This window comes from Plectrocnemia conspersa, unplaced genomic scaffold, assembly GCF_051122295.1.
Source record: "Plectrocnemia conspersa isolate PC_06_02 unplaced genomic scaffold, ASM5112229v1 ptg000003l, whole genome shotgun sequence".
NCBI lineage: Eukaryota > Metazoa > Arthropoda > Insecta > Trichoptera > Polycentropodidae > Plectrocnemia > Plectrocnemia conspersa.
Window position 1 is genome coordinate 1,149,223 of NW_028277167.1, and position 21,545 is coordinate 1,170,767.

General features: G+C 29.6%; 1 protein-coding gene across 1 annotated transcript in view; it reads left to right on the top strand.

Moving 5' to 3' along the window:
- The first annotated feature begins 2,954 nt into the window (after positions 1-2,954).
- Positions 2,955-21,545, top strand: part of LOC148236294 (uncharacterized) — a 79,743-nt gene continuing 61,152 nt past the window's right edge. Inside the window, exon 1 of the mRNA XM_088183619.1 lies at positions 2,955-3,097. The gene's annotated coding sequence lies outside the window, so the exon portion shown is untranslated. The remainder of the gene's footprint in view (positions 3,098-21,545) is intronic.

Here is a 21,545-nt window from a genome sequence, read left to right on the forward strand (position 1 = left end):
TGCACGGTTTGAAAGCTATTGTGATAAAAATACGCGGAGAATAAAAATAATCTCTATAAAAAGAAAATTGCGAAAAAGTTTTACAAAAGAAAACAACAAAAGGAGACAAACGATTAAAGTCTAAAATAAGTTTGAACGAAATTCCTGCGCATCACAAAAATACATCCCTAGAGACAAAAGTTAATCGTTAATACTTTAAAGATTAACTCGCTTTCATTTTTGACGATGTTCTCGGCGTAATTTTCATATTTCGCATTTTAGATAATTATACTTCAAGCATTTAATGTTAATCAAAGTTTTGGCCATTTTTTGTTAATAATGAATAAACAAATAATTAAATTAATTATTTGTAAAAGTCTAGACGATTATTTTAAATTTACGATTGTACATTATCAAAGCGGCTAAAAATAAATTCCATATAAATGTAAAACACCATCATTTTCCGACGTTATACTTTTTATCGATAAAATTACACAAAAATCTATTAGTCTAATTTAAAGAATGTTTATCAACATATTTACTATTATTACAATGAAATTTTGCTCAGCGTTTCCTGGTATCAATTACTCTCGAATAACAAGGTATATTTTCCGTAATTTTAAATATAAACCTGATGAACAAAATAAATAACAACGTTATTATTTCGTCTTGCAACTGTAAATATTAGTCTCATTTAAAATATAATTTTATTTTAACGTACCTAAAAAATTGAGCTATGGAATTATAATATAAAATACATATACATATTATCATATACAGGGAGATCGGAATTATTTATTATTATATAATTATAACTCTGATCGATATTTATTAAAAATGAGGTTTTCCACGATTTTCCTAATCTGTGGGTTGATTAATTAAAATAAATAGCTATAATATTTAATAAAATAATAGTTTATAATTAGTAAAATATATGTCACCGATTTACAGACTTTGAATTAAGTCTGGCGTCTCACTATTTACTTAGTAGTTGTTGCTTTACCCCGTTGTAACGCATTGGGCTAATAAATGTGCGAAGCAAACAAAAACCGACAAAATTTTTTAATATGCAGCCAATAAATGAAACGGAAACAGGTTAAATGTTTAAATTATGTGTTTTTTGTATTGATACAAATTTATTGTTATTTTTTATGTATTTTTTTATTTTTTTACAAAATAAAAAATATATTTTTTTCTTTGTTTGGTGTTTTTTATTAATAAAAAAATATTTTAATTAAAAAAAAAAAGAATATTTATGCTTTTTTACAATTAAAAAAACTGATTATTCCCGGTTTTCGAGAAATCTCGAGATTATACGGATTTTTAATCCCGATTCCAGGGTTTGAAAAAATCCTAGGAAACACCACCAACTAGTTACAATGAAAGATTTACAATAAAAACAATGAGTAAAGTTGTAGTGGAAGTGTGTTTTCTTTGACAGCGTAATGGCTTATATACGACCGGAGAAAGGGGAAGAGATCAACGATTTCTTGACTAATCTAGATGATTTCGAGGCGGAACTAGAATTTTCTTTGTTACGTCCCATAAGAATATTCTAGCTACATTAATTACAGTATTTGGTCTGGATTATATATATCCGGCAACATTGGAATTTATAGCTTCACTACTTACTGTTATATAGCAACGAAAGATATACAATAAATAAACCAGTGAAGTTGAAAGTAAGCTCTATTATTAATTAATTTTATTTGACAGCGTTACGGCTTATAATATCAAAGATAAACGATCTTTCTCTCGCCAGTTCCTCGACTAGTCTGAGTGATTTGGGGTGCAACTCTAATTTTCATTGTTGCCTCATTAGAATATTTTAGATATATTAATATAGACTGTATTTATCTGGCAACAATGAAAATTATAGTTTAAAGTTGTAAAAAAATATTTACAATGAATAATTAAATTGAAACTGTTTTTTTTATAGTGTTACAGTTTAATTATGATCGGGGAAAAGGGAGGAGATCAAAGATTTTTCTCTCACCAACTCTTTAACTTATCTGAATGATGTGGAACGAAACTAAAATTTATTTTATTTTTTAGTTTATAATATAATATAATTTAATATATATATATATATATATATATATATATATATATATATATATATATATATATATATATATATAACTGTAGTTGATCTGGATTGCATATATTTGCCAACTTTTTTGGATTTAATTAAAGTTTTTTTTGTAGTTCATGAGACATAGGTAAGCATAAAAAATGTATTAAAACTTATGTACCGAAAAAATAAAACTGTTTTGTATTATATTCTATCATTAATTATACGTAAGAATATATTTAGCCCATTGAGTTGTAATGAACGTTAAATTTAACCAATGGGATGATGCAATACCATTGTCACTATCTGCATTGAATATCTAAACTGAAATCCAAATTTTACTAACAAAAAGTTGTACGAAAAATATAATAAATGTATATGTATAGGAATATTTATTAAGATTAAAAAGACTCTTTGTTGATTTTTTAACATTTAATTAAAGTTCGAAAATTTATCGCATTTAAACGCAAACTTTACTAAAAAAATAATTAAATAGATAACACAAAATATATCGACTTAATCAAGTTCTTTATCTTTCAAATAATTTTACGTCAAAGAACTTAAGAACTCTAATACTAAAATCACCATAAAAATGTCTTGCCTTATCTACAACACTAATCGCAAGAAAATAATTAATCCGGAGATACTCGGGACACAGCCATTAGCAACATTCGTCTCCCTTTCGATAGTCTTTCAGCGGAGCTGAATAATTTCAGCGAACTAGATAAGTTTCTTCAGCGTCTCGGAAGACACACAGAAGGGCATATGCAAATTTATTAGTCGGGTAATCTGCGAAGTGAAAAGTGTACGTTTCCGACTCTGGCGAACAGTGAGTGGTTAAACCCTCCTATAAGGGGTGGTTCGGGGTCCGAGCCACCCCGCGGCGGGAAGGGTAGGCGGCTGGCAGTGCGACCCGAACTTTCGCAGAGCGCGAACGTTCGCCAGTGTTTCTCAAAACATGCATTTTGCTGAAAGTGACGTCACAGCGTAATTTTGACAGAAGTTTGCCGGCATGGAACCTGTGTAGTTTGACTCGAACCGGAAGTAAGTGCACTTTTGTACGATAGTTAGAGTATAGAGTTGAATAACTGGAAGTTCAGTTCGGTGTTTGCGATAGTTTGGGATTGTGGAAGTGTTTGGATGCACTGCAGAGCTTTAGACATTACGTGAAAGTAATAAACACGGATTAAAAGACGTGTAATCTAAAACTAATCAAAAACTTATAATGAATACAAATAAAGTTAGTTGAGAGCAAATGCAAACGTCACAAACCTAATTAATTTGTCAAGTATATAATGGGAGTCTATCTTAATGTTTATATTATTAGTATGTTTTGCGGTTTATATATACTAAAGATAAATACAACTATTTTTATGTACATGTTATGACAATAAGAAAGATAACATACACATTTCTTCTTGTGGAAAAAATCCTATGTAATGTGAAATAAATGACAGTATATGATTTTTTTACAAACAAAGGCTACAACAAAAATGAAATAAAATATTTAAGAATAAGTTAAAAATATAGTAAATATATATTGAAAAAATTTTCTATACAATTTATTATAAAAATTTGTCTCATAAAATATATATAATGTAACACATATTTTGGTTATAATTAAAATTTTCACGTTTTGGATTTAAAACTTATTATATATCAATAAAAACAAGCAGTAAAAAATATTAATATATGTAATGCTGTTTGCCATTTTCAGAAAAAAAACGATGTTGTTGTAAAAGAAAAAAATGATCAATAACAAAATCATTTTATATCATATGTAAATAAATATGTTCATTAATTATATTCTTTTATCAAAAAATTCAATGCAGTTTATAAAATAAAAAATAAATTCAATATAACAAAAACATCTTACAATGTATTTGTAAAATTTTATTTTTCATTAGCATGCTTTTTTGATGTATTGTAGTGTAAAAATATTTTTAAAACAAATTTATCCCGAATAAAAAAAAAAAATATATATATATATATATATATATATATATATATATATATATATATATATATATATATATTTAGGCTTTTTTTTATCAGAATATTTAATCTAAGGTTTGACCAAATCAAGTCACGGATTAAATAGTTAAAATGACAGTGAAATGAGTCAGTTAATGTTACAAAAATATCATTATTTTACAATGTAGTTTAATAAAAAAAATTTACACTAACATATATTTTTATTTATAAATTTATCCTATAACAAAATATATATATTCCTCAACTTCTTTTATCAGAATTTACAAAATAAAATTCAAACAACACAATTATGATATGAAGTGTGTATAATACCAGTAAAATAAATAAATAAATTAAATGTAGAAAAAAATATATTACTTTGCAATGTAGTCGAAAACTTTTATATATCATATGTATGTACTTTAAATAAAAATATTTTTTTAAACAAATTTATTTCAAAATAATTTATTTGTGACATACGCCACTGTCATAATAACTGGTTCATAATAATACTAATAAACGGCTGAATTTATATATACATATATTGATATGATCAAGTTTTTGTTTTTTATTATAAAAATATATTTATACTGCTAAAAGATTAACCATAATATTTTTTTACAAATTGCAGAATTTAAAAAAATTGATTTACGAAAAATATTTTTTATGTTATGAAAATATTTTATTTACAGATTTTATTCAATTTTATTGCATCTTTATGGCAAGAAATTATAGTAAAGTTAAATTTAAATATTATATTGTACATCATTTTGGATAAATAGTAACTAAATCAATTCAAATAAATACTGGAAACTGGCGGAGGGAAGGCGGTTCTCAGAACCTTTTGAACTACATAAATTCCAATCTTATTTTTACCCTATCTTGTCGAGCATTTTTAATTTTGTTCTTAAAAACGGTTTTGCGTAACATTATATTTATAAGTGGCACTTTAAACCTAATTTTAAATGAATTTAATACATATTATATAATAACATATTAAAAAAAATTAATTGCTACAAAGAAGCATCAATATCGTTAATGTTATAAAAAACATTCTATTCAGATATTGCATATTTTTGGCAAATGTTGCATAAATAGCAGCAAAATCAATATTGGTGAATACTGGTATTTGACGAAGGAAAAGAAGTAAGCAAAACGAAAAAATCTTAAATATGGATTAAACACTTAAATTTTTAACGGAAACTCTCATTCTGAGAAATTATTTGCTGTACCAAATGGTCGCCAAATATATTTTTAATAAAATAATTATAATTATAATTAAAACTACGAAGCTTTATATTAGACATGGCATTATAATAAATAGAATTCCAATCAAAAAATCCAATTTCAATTACAAAAGCTTATTTACAGATTTTAATACAATAAAAATATATTTTATCTTTGATTAAAAATATAAAGTATCTCTAAAGAATTTTAATATTATTTTAATTCAGATATATTTCGCGTATTTATATTTATGCATATTCAGAATGTAATTTATTATATTATAAATTTCACGAATGAAGAAAGAAATTTTATTAGATTTTACAAACAACATATTACATTTTTAAAGTCACCTAGTTTAAGATTTGCCACTCGTTCAACGTAAGTTAAAATTTCTTGGAGAACTTTTAAAAGCATTTCTCATGTCATGAGCACCTTCATCCTATAATATTATATTTCGACAATAAACTCTGCGATTTATCGCTCTTCTTTACAATAGAAAATATAATTATATCTACAACGGGAAGATATTTATGATTTAATAATAAAACATGTTACCTAACACAATACGTTATTTAGTAAAAGGTGTTTCAATATTAATAGTACTATTAAATTAAACTCCGAAATTACAGCTTTGGTTAGTTAGCAATTACATTGGCATTATATGATCTGATTCCATTCATAAAAATATTTATGTTACTGTACATAGTTACTATTTTTTTTATATTCTTCATGCGTGTAGTATCAATTTTAGTCTCACTTTTTTCACGTCACATTTAACCGCGACACGTTTCATATGTCACACATGATAGATGGAAAGCCATCAGGCGTGTATAAGCAAAGCGTCTTAAATGTCAAACGTTGTTAAGCCATAAATGAAAATATATTATAAGTTTGATTGACGTTATACACGACCGGTCCTCGGTACCTCAAATTGGTCATATTTTATACATTATGCTAATGTTACAATATAACGTACAAAGGGTGAGATTCGACAACTTTTTGAACACGTATGAATAGTCGCTTTTAGACTTTTGAAACTAATTGAGAAAATTAAGTAAACTTGCGAGCCGAGATTTGGAACATTTCCCATTTTACAATACGTGTTTCGAGTATACTTTTAAGCGCGTGGAATTAAGAAATAGTACTACGTTATCCTTAATGTTATTTTATTTTAATTCGTAGAATAAACGTAACAATATACGCATATTATTTTTGTGCTTGAACATTGCTATAGAAAAAATCAGTAAAGAGATTTTAGTACAACAAATAACACAAAACAGGTGCTTAAAGATTGCTTCAAAAAGGGTCCAAAAAAAACGTGACAAACATCAAGAATGACATTGCAATATGAAGTTAAGAAAATTTAATAAAAACTCACTATGCCTCTTTCTATATTATATGATTCATAAAATGAACATACAATTCAATTGTACGTTGTATAAAAATAGTTTATGGATACTTTCATTACAATTCAGAAAATATTTCAACCATAAAAGTTCTGTATAATAATAATAGAATACATTGTTTAATTTATATTCGCATTATTTCTAAATGCGCCCCTGTTGTTTTATGTTTCATAAAAAGTCGAAATAAAATTTCCCTAATGCCTTTCATATTCTTATTAATTAATTGCATAATAAACTAGATATAAATGAAGAATAATCTGTTTTATAAATATTTACTGCTTATTTTATTTTTTATTTCTCTAAATATTAATTTAAGAAATTTTCAATATATTTATATCATAAATCCAAATGTATTTAACTGTATCATACATCGATCTTTCAAGGGTGATTAATATTAGTTCAAAATGTAAATTATGCCGCAATATGTCATATCAAATCAATTTATTGTCAGGACCACCCGAAATTGCTGCGTCAAAATCGGTTATTAAAAATTTGCGTCCCTAAAATGTACTAAGAATCGGGGTTTTTGGCGGTTTATAAACAAAAAGCGGTTATGCATATCATCATGAAAACATTTTTTACACAATCCGTTAGACCGTACTTTAATAAAAAAAAAGGGTCAGTGTATAGTTTCTCTGTGTTTTCACATGTACACATTTGAGGCGAATCTTTCGGCGCCCGCTCGAATTATCTTTGCGTATTTTGATCACGTCGGTAGTCACCACTTGCGCGCCCGCACTCCAGGGGGGCGCTGCGCTGTGGTGGCGAAAACAGAAATAAGTGACTATACATTTAATGCTAAATATTTAATCGATACACGTGTATTAATGGGCAATACGTAAAAATATTAATTACGATGCAAATTTATTTAATAAAAATAAGATTAAGTTAACTTGTCGGTTCTGACTTTCTTTGAATTTTAGATTTAAAATGTGAAAATTGTAATCATTACCAAAAAATGTCTTACAATACATACAATTGTTTACTTAAAAGACTTTGTTGCTAAAAAAATGTTTTCTAAATTTACTGTTTAATTTGTTTAACGTGTCATTTTTATATAAAATTATGGAACATATAGGATAAGTTATTACTTATAACTCATTTATATTTAATTTATTTAAAAGATTGTACAGGTGTTATTTCTGCATTAGCATAAAACACAAATGAGATTGATTCAATTTTTTTTTACTCATTTCACGCATCGTGACGTCGCGTCGCGTCGGTTATATTGCGCACCCGCCCGCGACAAGTAACGTTATAATTGAACGCGCAATAATTAATACAGAGAACAATTCGTGCAAACGCAAGACAAGAGCTAAACTTTAATCTGCCGTTAATCCGGTTGCTTCGTGTAAGATAGCTTTTGGAATTAGTATAATATGATAATGTGTGCCGTTGCCACTTTTCATTCTCGTCAGCAAGGATTAATTGGTATTCTTATCGCAAGAGCGCGCCTGAAAACAGGAATATAGACTGCCCTAAATATGTATATACAATTTGACGTGCTTATCTATGGAAATATGAATATCATGGCTCAATTCTACGTATACTCCCATTCCAGGGACATTAGTATTTAATAAATATCTGCATATCATATTAATATATTATTATATATAATAATAAATGTGTCAAAATTTTTTTTTTTATTTAATAAATTCAGTTTGTTTTAACGAATATAAATAATTATCAAATTTAATATTTATTTACATATTTATATATTAAAACGAAAAAACATAATTGCCGAAATTACATAAATACTCATTATTTTTGAGTTAATAATATGCAGCCGTGGATTTTTTAATGGGTTATATTCAAATATTTTATCTGTACCATTCGATAATCAATATGTTGAAAATAATGAATATGTAGTAACTCAAATTTTAACAAAATGAACTGGATGTTCTGTGAAAATTTATATTTGGAAGTTTTTAGTTGTACAAACTGTGAGAATTACAATATACGATAGAACCGGTTGTTAAATCATATCATATTGACGATTATAATATGATTAGATGCGATTCTAATTCCAGACGTACAGGAGATGTTGTACTGTATATTAGAAAATACAAAATTATAATACACTATTTAATAATAATAAATTTCATTAAAATATTCCCATGTTATTATATTTAGCATATAGATTTCCAAATAGTGCTCCAAATGTATTCTTGGAATTCATAAACAATTTTTAATTTCAAATGGAGTTCAGATAAAACTATGGATACTATTTTAATTGGAAACTGGAATTTTGATTGGAAAAAATGTGAAGATTTTTATACTTCAAAAATAGAAAAATGGGCCAATATTTACGACAATGTGTTAACGAAAATACAAGGTAAACTTTTAACTCGAGCACATTATTAGTACAATGTAAAGTAAATATTACTGATCATTTTATTATATATATATATATATATATATATATATATATATATATATATATATATATATATATATATATATATATTATGTAGAAAAACATAATGTGATTACGATTAAAAAATAATAATGAGATAATTAAAAATATATTTTAACAAACTAAGAATATAACTAGAAACATGTGATTGGAATGTAGACAACATGGATGCTATATATTTACAAAAATATTGTGGTTGGTAAAATAAAAAGGCAATATAATTTTAGAACAGAATATCGATTGAACCCAATACCGTGGTGTAATGATGATGTTAAAAATGCTTTAACCCTTTCGAGTCTTCTGTCCACACGTATTGGACATCAGTTTTTTACTGGCATCTTTTATTTCCATTATTTAAAATTAATAATAGTTAGCATTATTATAAATAAAATAAATGAGAAAACTAAAAAAATAAAACATGTTTTAAATATTTTGAATGTTTTTTATATTATATAAATATCTTTTTTATATTATATTAATATTAGTTCATTTCTAAAATTAATATCAATTATAAAAATTAAATTTCAATAAAAAAAACTATATTTCAATTGAAAAGATTAAAATTAAAAAAAATATATTTTGTATTTTCTGCCAAAAAATAATTTATTTTATATAATATAATTTTTTTTATATATATATTTAATGATCATTAAATTATTTAAATAAATATATTCATTCAAAATGGATTGGACTTAGACAAGGGCTAAAAAAATTGGACTACAAGGAGTTAAAGAAAAGATGAATCATATAAAATATTTCAAATAATAAAAACAAAACGAGTAGAATACAAATTATAAATCAAAAATGGAAAACATAGTTTAAGGTTTAGTAACCTTAAGGGGCGGGACTTCACAGCCAGTAAGACGCAGATGGGAACTGGTAATAATTTATTATTTAAATTATACTACATATATTGCGAGTTAATAAGATGGGCGAGTATCGTTTTCTCTGAGCAGTGCTAGAGAAGCTGGCGGAGGGATGATGTTCCGTGGAAGATCCTCAGGAGTTAAGGAGGCAGTGACTAGAGGTCAGTTCCTTTATGCTGCGATGATCGTATACGGGATTCTCAGGCTTTGCTTTTCTGCCGGTGGGTGCGAATCTCCCAAGTCTCCATTGGAGACTAGCCTTAAGTATTAAAAGTTGCAAAACTCGCTCATTTTTAGAACAACTAAATATATTTACGTCTTAAAATGGTTTGATAATCATTAAAAATTTTCGGTACTACCGGTATTTCGTTTTGTAATACCGGTAATACCGAAGGCCAATTTTTTTTGCAATACCGGTATTAACGGTATTGCATTATTATTAAGTATAAGACTAAGAAGCAGTTTTACTATTGATTACAACTCAATTTTATTGAGTATTAATTTATCAGGGAAGCCGTTGGCTAATTGGTATTCCGTTCCATGTATTATTTCTTGAATAAAAAATCATCTCAGAGAGCAACGGATATCAGAGATAGAAAATATTCATGGACAACTTATCTGATAAAGATAATTAAGCAGTCATATGGACATTATATTTATTTATTTTTTAATAAACAAATATCAACTCTTTTTACATTGATATTAAAAGTCTGTATTATTAAAATAAAAACATGTAGTAAGTATCTAATTTACTGAAATAGCTAGGGCTGCGTGAAATGGGATTTTCGTTCCGAGTAAGTTGACTAAAAGCCATTGTCATTATTTTTTAATACTGTAATTGTATTCTAGTTATATGAAGTTGACACATTTCGAAAGAAATTTGCCTGAAGCGCTATTTAAATTTTGACTTATAATGAAAAAAAGTTTTCAATGATATTCAAAGTTCCGAAAAATTATTTTAAAATTGCTTTGAAAATGCAATTAATTATATGCTCATTTTAAGTGACTCAACGAATTTACAGAAAAATCAAATTTGTATTTGCGGCGATGCATCAGGGTTGTTTTTATAATAATAATAATATAATATTACTAAAAAAATTAATAATATAAAATGAGAAAAGGCACTTTTAATTTTTTTATTTATTGCGAACAAAACATTTTAGTGCTATTTTTTCGTAGGGTGTTGGGGGTGGGTTTTTAAAGATTCAAAAACAGAGAACCGATTGATAAAAAACTGGTAGCACACCCCTGGATATAAAGGTTCGCAAGCTACGTTTTAATGCACGTACAAAATATACATAGAATTTCCCTCAAATATATCAAAATACGATTGTATCGGAAATCATTAAATATTCATTAGATTTCGGTAAAATTGGGTCAGGGGGCAAAATAAAATAGCCATGAATACCAAAATATAGTTTGGAAACCAATAACTGATATTATGAATCTCAATATATTTTATAGTTCTATAATATTGAGTTACATCAAGCGCTAAGAAGTATAGTATATATAAAGGTTGGAGCTAAATTTTTATTTATAAAAATGCGCTAATAATAAAAACTGGCTCTAGTTGCAAAGTTAAATCTATTGGTAATATTCCTAATTATTTATAACTAATTTATTGAATACACTATAGTTCCGGTAAGTGGCATACTGTTTCATTTTCTTGATTCATTTTGCCATCAGTTTATTCCTATGATCTCGGGGAAAATATTTTAGCTAGATAAACTTACACTAAAGTAAGCGCAAGTGGAGGTTCTCTCTATACGTAAACGACGTCTGTGACGTCTCGACTTAAAAATGTGACTTATTAGGATTAAACCTAATGTAGATACAGATAAAATAAATATATAATATTTTATTAACACCGATTCGTTTTTAGACTCAAAGATAAATTTCACGTTATATGTATTATATATTAATTTGAAATATTCAGGCTAAGATAGGTTAAGCTAATATAACCAAATTACACATTTGAGAATCTGCTATTAAATCGTAAAATCGGTGAAAAGTCCAGTCGGCTTGTGATTCTCAAATACAGGGTTTTAGTCGCAGTGGGAACTTACCAATAAGAAAATTTCATGGTATATGACTAATGCAATTACACTCTCAGATTTTCGTAATTAGCTCTTGCAGAAAAAAAATGGTGAGCATAAAATTACCCCAGTTTGGTTATGTGTATAAAAGCAGATACACGGCGCCCCAAATCTGCAAATTCCTCTCGATAACATCAGCAACAACTTGAAGTTATTAAATTTTGCCTCACTAAGTTAATATAAAAAAGCGTTCCTACTACAAAGGCGCCGACAGGATTTTGTTGCTTTTGACGTGAATTTTTGAATTCTGAGAAGGGATAATGGTTTTAGCGCCCTCATATTGACCAAAATTTGGTTTAGTGAGCCTTCATTTGAGTCTTACTTATTGAAAATCGTAATCTTATCGAAAAACAGGCAGACATCGCATATTGCTCCATAGTTCGTCTGCATTTTTATATTACATTATATTTTAAAAATATGATAGCTAACCTTACCGATATAACTACGGACTTTTGATATGAGAGTATTGGTTAAATTGTATTCAAACATAATTTTGTTCAATAGGATGGCACAGAAATAATTATCACTTCTCAGAAGGCAAAAATTCATGTCGAAAGCAATAAAATCATGTCGGCGCCGTCGCAATGGAAGCATTCTAATAAGAAAATTTCCAGGGATACGACTAATGTAATTACACTCCCAGATTTTCGTAATTAACTGTTGCATAAAATCACCCCAGTTTGGCCATGTGTATAAAAGCGGATACACGGCGCCCCAAATCTGTAAATTTCGCTCGAGGAATAACATCATCAAGAAATTGAAGCTATTAAATTTTGCCTTGCTAAGTTCATAGAGACTAGGCTTGTTACCGAGTGTTCCCACTACAACGTTATTGCTTTTGATGTGGATTTTTGACTTCTGAGAAGGGTTAATTGTTTTTTTGTGCTCTTTTATTGGTCAAAATTTGGTTTAGATGAGATTCATTCGATTCTCACAGTTGTAATATGAACAATAGATAACCAAGCGTTGCCTTTATGGATTGTAATACCGGTACCAGCGGTATTTGGTCCAAAATTTACATTCAGTACTAGCATTATTACAAAATGAATTAACGATAATACCGAAAATATTTTTTTTTAAATCCGTCTTGTTTGTTAAAAATTATATCTCCATGGCTTAGAACTATGAAAAGTACGATGCACGTGTATTCAGTAACAAACAATGTGCCGGAACGGCTTTTCACAGCGTTACATGACAAAATACGTGACAATCAATTACTGCAAAAAAAAATAACATACAACTTTGTCTTAAAAAAGTTTGAGGCAAACTTTTTTTGACCTTTTTTTAATAAAAGAAAAATCTGTGTCTACGGAGCCAATATTTTTATAATGTATAGTATCCATTTATTACATCACCGTGTCAACTATATTGCCTATGCGCCATTAAAATTGAAAACCGTTATGATCGATTCGATTTCATCCATATAAATTATGCAAATATAGCTCGATACACCCGAAATTGGCAATACACATAGAAAGCTGTATTGCCGAGAATATAGAATACCGGAAAAGCCCAGAAATTTGTTATCTCGTCAATTCCGCGCAATTGATCTTCTCGCGAACAATTCTTTCGCGCCGTAAGCAATCGAGCGAAAGCGAATTCGATAAAGTGACGTTTGCCGATTTTTCCTTAGACCACAAATCCCAAGACCACAAAAGGGACGCTACTCGGCTAGGAGGAGAACACAAGAAGCGCGGAGCTTAATTGTGATGTAGGCTTTTAAATGTCGCCATTAACGACCGTCGGACGATTCGGTCGAATTAAGACGTTTGGGTCGTTTGGGCTTTCAATATTGGCAGAGCTTAGAATAGGATTCGAAATGTTCGAGGAAATCACAAAAGATTCAAGACTCGGTTTGCTACGTAATTCGTTACAGATTTCGAATAGTAATACATATTTGAAATAGATTAAAGGATGGAAAAAGAGGAGTGAAAAAATAGTGAAAAACCTAATTCAGTATTCCAACTGTGCAAGTATCAGTTTCAATCAGTCGAATGTAAACTACGTTAAAGGCGTACCTTGCGAATGCTTTTCAATTAACGAGATTCCGAACTCTAATTAGATTTTTCAATTCTCGAGTATTGAGTAAATATCGATATATAATTTATAATGCGACTGCTTTTAAATAAGCACTATAAACATATATTTACTATTTAAATCATAGATAGCAAACAAAATACCAAACTCACATACTTTTTATGTACAATATTACAAATTTATTACAGGCAATTTGTCATTCTTACCAAAATATTTTTATATTATCATCATAATACGACAAAGTGTCGTATTATCAAACTACTTTCATTTACCTGGAATGCATTAATATATTATTTTATTTTATTTTTTAGATTAAATTAAGACCATCGTGGCCTAACATGAGCCACGATGGTCGAAAACAAATTTTAAATTTATAAAAGATAAAAAAACGTATATATACATAAATATAACAATACTTAAACATAACAAAAAAATATAAAATATTAAAATTAAATGATACAAACTGGATCAGATCCTCGTAGCTAACATTAAATAAGTCAATATGTAATGCCAGCGTATTAAGGAGCCGGATAGCCACAGCTATAGGCGAGTCGGCAAGTGTGGATGTCCTAGCCCTAACGGTCGTCAAAAGAGGTCTCGATCGTGATTCTCGAAAATGTTCCGGAACCCAAAACTGGAATTCCTCGAGAATAGCTGGATTGTCGACAGCACCTTTTAGTACTTTGAAAAAATGCTTAGCGACATACAGCTTTCTGCGAGAACTCAGCGAATCATATCCCAACGCTCCTAAAAGAAAGGCGCTGGGATATAAGTACGGATAATAACCAAATGTTCTTTTGTAAAGGTATCTTAAATACCTATTTTGATTTTTTCCACTAAAAGGGAATATTTGTCTATTCGGGGATTCCAAATTATAGATCCCGATTCAAGAATGCTACGAACTAAGGTGTCATAGAGGATGCGAATAACTGACGGATCGTCAAAGTGAAAGGCATTCCTCATAACAAAGCCGAGCATCTTGGAAGATTTATCACAGACGTCGTGTATGTGTAGAGAGAGAACCTCCATTTGCTCTCGAAAGTGATTCCGAGATCTTTAGTGGAAGTTTCTTTAGTCAAAATGTTACCACCGAGATGGTAGAAATAAGCTGATGGCGAACGGGATCGAGAAAATGACACAGTATGGCACTTTTCGACATTAAAGGGCAGACGGTTAACGGAAGCCCATCTCCACAGAGAGTCTAAATCACTTTGTAGAGAGAAGGAGTCCACAACAGATCGAATGCATTTACATAATTTTAAATCATCTGCGTACAGAAGAAAACTTGAATTTTTAATTGCTGTATTTATGTCATTAATAAATAACACAAAAAGCAGAGGGCCCAGATTGGATCCTCGAGGAACCCCCGAAGGGGTAAAATATTCTTTTGACAATCGTCCACCATACACTTTACAAACTGTCTACGATTGCTTAAATAGCTCGAGAATAACCAAGTTAAATTATCCGAGCAACCAAGGTTCGATAATTTTTTTAATAATAACCTATGACAAACTTTGTCGAAGGCTTTCTCAAAATCTGTATACACGACGTCTACTTGAATTCCCGCATCGAGAGAAGTTGTCACCGTTTTGGTGAACGACAGAAGGTTAGTAACAGTGGAACGGGTAGGACGAAACCCGTGCTGTTGGTCTAACAAAACTTGCTGAAAGTTACTATAGAGATATTTATGAATAATTATTTAAAATAATTTAGCAGGAGCTGACAACACTGCGACTGGTCTATAATTCTTTATATATAATTTGTCACCCTTTTTATGCATTTCCATAGATCAGGAAATGATGATGTCTTGAGAATCAGATCATAAATACATTAGAGGAGCAGCGAGACTGACTTCACAACCCTTTAAAATAAAATCGGGAATTAAATCAGGTCCAGAAGAACGCCCTGTCTTTAATTTATTAAATCCGTATTTAATATCTGAGTGCTCAGTTTCTTTGATGGTCAGTACTGAAGACCAAGAACATGAAGAAGGAAGCGACTGAGCAGAAGACGAAGAAGATTCCTCGAAAACAGAACGAAAATATTGCGAAAAACCGTCAGCAATATTTTGTGAACCGTCAATGTTTTATCGTCGAGGTTCATCACTTTCGACGTCGACTGAGTAACGCGTTTAGTGTTAATGAATTTCCAGAACGCTTAGAGATCATTAATTATTTGTTTTTGGCAACTTTTGTAATGATTGCGATGACAGGAAATTATCAAACACTTAACGCGTGCTCTTAATGAACGAAATTCCTCGAGAGCAGATGGATGTCCCGATCTCTTCCATAACTTATGAAAGGCGTGCTTTTTTTTTAGCAATGAGATGATCTCATGAGAAAACCATCTAAGATGTGACATGTCAAGCACCCGAGGGTGCTTTCGAATAAAGAGCTGGTCGAATGCACTGTAAAGAACCTCATAGAAGGCCGCTAGGGAAAAAAATTCATACATTTACAATTTCAACCTAATTATTGCATTCGCTTTTATATAATAACTCACCTGCCCGTGAGTAAAGAGCTGCGCGAAGCATTTTTAGGATTAGAATTTTTTATTATTCGTATGTGCTGTGTGCTGCTTTAAAAATAAATCAAGCACGTGTTTTCACAAATTAATTTAAATAAATAAATAAATTGTTAATACTTAATATATACGACATAAATTTAAATAAATTATTTTAATATGCGTCCGTGAGATTAGGAAAATCTTAAAAATTATTCCGATACCCCATGCAAAGTAAAAATTTAAAAACACAAAATACAAAAATATTTTTTATTCCTTAAATATACAATATAGAAAAAAAATATAGCACAAGGAAATAGTTTTCGGGTCATCCTTTTATTATCAACCCACATATTACACCCTCAGTAAAATAAGTAAAAGTCATAATCCTGATTTAGTCTTTTTGAGTTGCAGTGGGATACAATATTTTTTTGCTATTTAAATAAAATATCATCATATCTTGAATTCATAGTGTCGTTAATAAATAAAAGCATTTTTTTAAAACTGTCTTAAAAATTAAATACTGACTTAAGTTTTGAGGCACCTTTTTATACATCCAGAATCAAAGTGATATAATGTTATTTACAATACATCTAGTTTGCAACCCTTGCTTTAAAAAAAATAGAAGCGTTTGATATAACAATACTATTTAAGTTTCTAAAAAAACATATTTCAGTAGGATATCGTTATGTTATTAAAAAAATGCTCGATAGAATGTCATCGTATAAATAAAACGTGTGAAGATTTATGAAGTTAATACTAAAAGCTTATAATACAGAAACCAACTTTGTCATATAGCACACGTTATAAATTTTTGCTTTAAACTGTAGATATTGGGCGCGGTCAGCGATATATGTCGCAGATGTTCGCTCGGGTCTTATGACCCAAATTTGATAAAATAAGCGAAACCGCCTACCGTAAAACATTCGCGCTGACTTTTGTCAGTTGTAAATGTTGTCGAAGCTTTTAATTCAGAAAGGGTTTCTACGCCTAATCTAATACCTCCATTACTCTCGGAGATGAGAGCGAGAATGCAACGGATATAATACCATTACAGTAGGTACCAAAATATAGTATCTATGTATACCCACAGAGAAACCGCATTGCAGGCTAAAAATTAACTCGCGCCTCTTTGCTGGTATTTGAACCGAATACTTTTACTTTTAGGGATTCTATCCCAAAATTTCTTGGCTTAGAACACTATCTATTGAAAGTTTTTTTATATATTTATATTATCGCGCGGTTTATTATCTGGAAAATAATTTCTCCCGAATTTAAGAAAATTAATACGATATAAGTTTAATAACAGTTTTGGAAAAATCTAACATTGATATTAATATAATATATGTCCAGGGCCGTCGAGAGCGAACCGGACCCTGTAAAAACTATGCTTCTGGTCCTCATGAAAAAATGGCAATAATATAATTTCTTGAATATAGATTAATAGGTATCGGTTAAACCTCTCTATGCTACAAATAAATACACCGTTGCGACATATTTTCTGAAATAATATTTTATGCTTATGAAAATTATTAAAGATATCTACTCATAATATTTAGCTGATGATTAGTCGTGTTTTATTTGCTGCATTGGGCCTACGCCTGTCAAATTACAATTTAATAATAAAAATATGTAAATATAAGTTTGTATTCGAGCGTCATGACGAAAATAAAAACCCAAATCTTAAATTTAAAATTTTCTTGAAGGATGGCAATATATTATCTATAATTATTTTTTAAATATGGCCCCCACAAGTCTCGTTTTGGTTGACGTCATTAGACGTCCATGGCACTGGTATAACATTGACGTCAACTGATGTGTGCATTAAATAAATATATCAATTTATGTATAAAATTATGTGGAAATATCAATGTAATCAAATGTAAAAATAAATTAAACACAGCAATTAAATATTAAATATGTTAAATAATAAACAAAGCAATTTAAATTCGAATATAGAAATTACATAAAAAAAGTGTTTAAGACAAATATTAATAGAAATCAAATATATAAAGAAATCAAGCACACCCATCAAATATTAAAAATGTTCTATAATCATAAATAATATAAAAGCAAAAACTACAATACATATTAAAATATAAAATTACAACAAATATTGATTTATAACATAAATCAAATTAAATACAGGCAATAAATATTAGAAGTGCTTAATAGTTATAAGCATATCTAAACCAAATTTTGACCAATAGAAGAGCTCAAAAAATAATTATCATTTCTCAGAAGTAAAAAATTCGCGTCAAAATCAATAAAATCGTGCCGTCGCCGTCGCAGTGGGAACGCGCTCGGTTATATAGCATACATACTAACCAAATTTAGACCAAATTTAGACCAATAGGGGAGCGCAAAAAACAATTATCACTTCTCAGAAGTCAAAAATCCACGTCAAAAGCAATAAAATCGTGCCGTCGCCATCGCAGTGGGGACGTGACGCGCACGATTTTATTGCTTTTGACGTGAATTTTTGACTTCTGAGAAGTGATATTTGCTTTGCGCCTTTCTATTGAGCAAAATTCGGCTTAAATATACTGTAATCAATCCTCTTATATCAGAACTCCATATTAATATCGGTAATCTATCTTATTTTTAAAACATAGTGCAACATTAAAGTACGGTAAGATACATTCCCTTTCGCTTGCTCTTTCGAGCGCGAGCGGTGAGATACTTCCCCTTTCGCTCTCTCGCGTGTTAAGTGACGACAGTGAGAGAGATACTGATATGGTTTTTCGCAAACTGAGATAGAACGAGTAACTCGCTTCAATTTCAGTATGAGCGTAGGCGTCCTATGGTCAACACGCATGTCGAGCGCTGCATCGTAATCACGTGGTCAAGTTATAATACCACATGTTTATCGGTGACTTCAACAGACTCTTACTGACATCTTTGAATATTTTAGGGCACCAAAAGGGATTAATTATATTTTTGATAGTATATTCTTTTAACAGATATCGTTATTTTATATTTTTTTTCATATAAAATTAAGTAATTAAAAAATAATTAGTGATACTTGATTTTGTTAAAAAAAATCGTTTCGAATATTCTTATGTATTTTCCTAGATCGGTTTATATAAATGTTACACCATAACGAATTCTTATTTAGAATCGATGACGACAAATCTAGGATAGTCACAGATGTGGTGTTTGTATTCTGAAGTATAATTTTTATGCCTTATGGCATTTTGCAAAAGCCGACAAAGATTTTGCGTAAATTGAATATTTACGACCAAGAAGTTTTCACTGATATTGTATTTGTAAGTGCCCACACATAAAATGACAATTTAAAAATTGCGATTATTTGGAACATTTTTCGATCGCGCGCAAATATGCCAGCTGTACGTGACAGAAGCCGCCGTCCGGACGGCATATGAAATTTGTGGCAGTGTGGTCGCTTACTCGAAGGCATAGGTCTCGGCCGACTTCAGTTGTAACTTCGGTTCGGACAACTTTCAGAGAGTGTAGTGCAGACATTACATGCGTTTCGCACGCCCACTTCTCACTCACGTGAGCGTGCGAAAGGGAATATATCTCACCGTACGCGCCTGATATTTTCAATATTTATAGTACATTTTATTTAACCATATTTTTATGATATAGTTTTGTACTATATCCATTTCATAAAAAATGTGATAAAAGTAATAAATCAGACATGGTGTAAGTGACGAAATTGTACAAGAGTCGAAATTTTGATAAAGTATGATCAAAATTGTGTTTTCGACTCTTATCCAATTTATCTTGCCATTTATTAAACACAATTTAACGAATGTTCACCATCTTGTTAAAAATAATGGAACTCATACTTTTAGAGCACATTTTAATAAATCCTATACGTTTTACGAGCAAGCTAGTAGCAGCAGACGAGCCTCCCTAGAGGGCGATACTTTTCATTCGTCAGACACATTATACGCTCTTCCTCCGAGGCCTTAATAAAACATCTCAATTCTGCGCCTTATGACGTATTTACTTAACGCTAATCCCGCGAAACTGCTTCTAGCAGCACCCAGCTAACGTAATGCCTCCATTGTAGTCTCTATCTAGCTCATACGGTAGTTCTTTTGTAAACTCGCCCTCTGTTAAAAATTCAGTCCTTCTAATCTACATTTTCGCAATCCGTCATCGCGTAATTCGGTTAGCGTCCAGAGTAATTCGCTTAAAGACAATTTAAAATTCAGAACGGACCGGGACTTATTCGATTATTCATATAATTTTTCGGCATTACAACTCAGATTAAGTTTGGAGGGATTTTGGCTCAATTTAATTTGCGTTTTAAATTAAACTTTTTCAATTACGGATAATGAAAACGTGCTCAATTTACGCGCCTCCATTTTCCAGTAAAATATTAAACTTATCTTATTTACATGGGTATCAGAGTGCTCTGGCTAAAATATTACGGAGCTAAAACTTTTTCCTTTGTCAATTGATCTAACAGGGTCGCAAAACTATGTTCGTAAACTAAAATCGTAAACCATTTCCTTTATTATGTTTCAATAGTAATTTAAAAACATATATTAAACTGTTTTGCAACAAGTATTTTGTAATTTCATGATTAATTACATTATTAAGCATTGTTCACAAATATAAGATAATTTTATTTATAGTTAATTAAACTGTATTGTTAGATTTTTTTTATCTTATCTAATACAACAGTATGAAATTTGACAAATAATTGCTAAGATGCATATTATAAAAATTGACTACACCAAAATATTACCAAAACTGTATTTGGATGTGAATTTATATTTTTTAATTTGTTCTATTACTACATGGTTTATTATTCAGAGCAGTGAAAACTTTTCAGCCTCACCTGTTTTTTCTTAATTTGATGCTTTACTTGTCTTTTAAATTTCCTCGTAGCTCACATGTAATGTAAACCAACTTCTTTTGCCGACAACTTTCTCGTTGTGGACTATAAGGGTTCAATTTTGTAAATAGAACTGTGAAAATTAGTATATA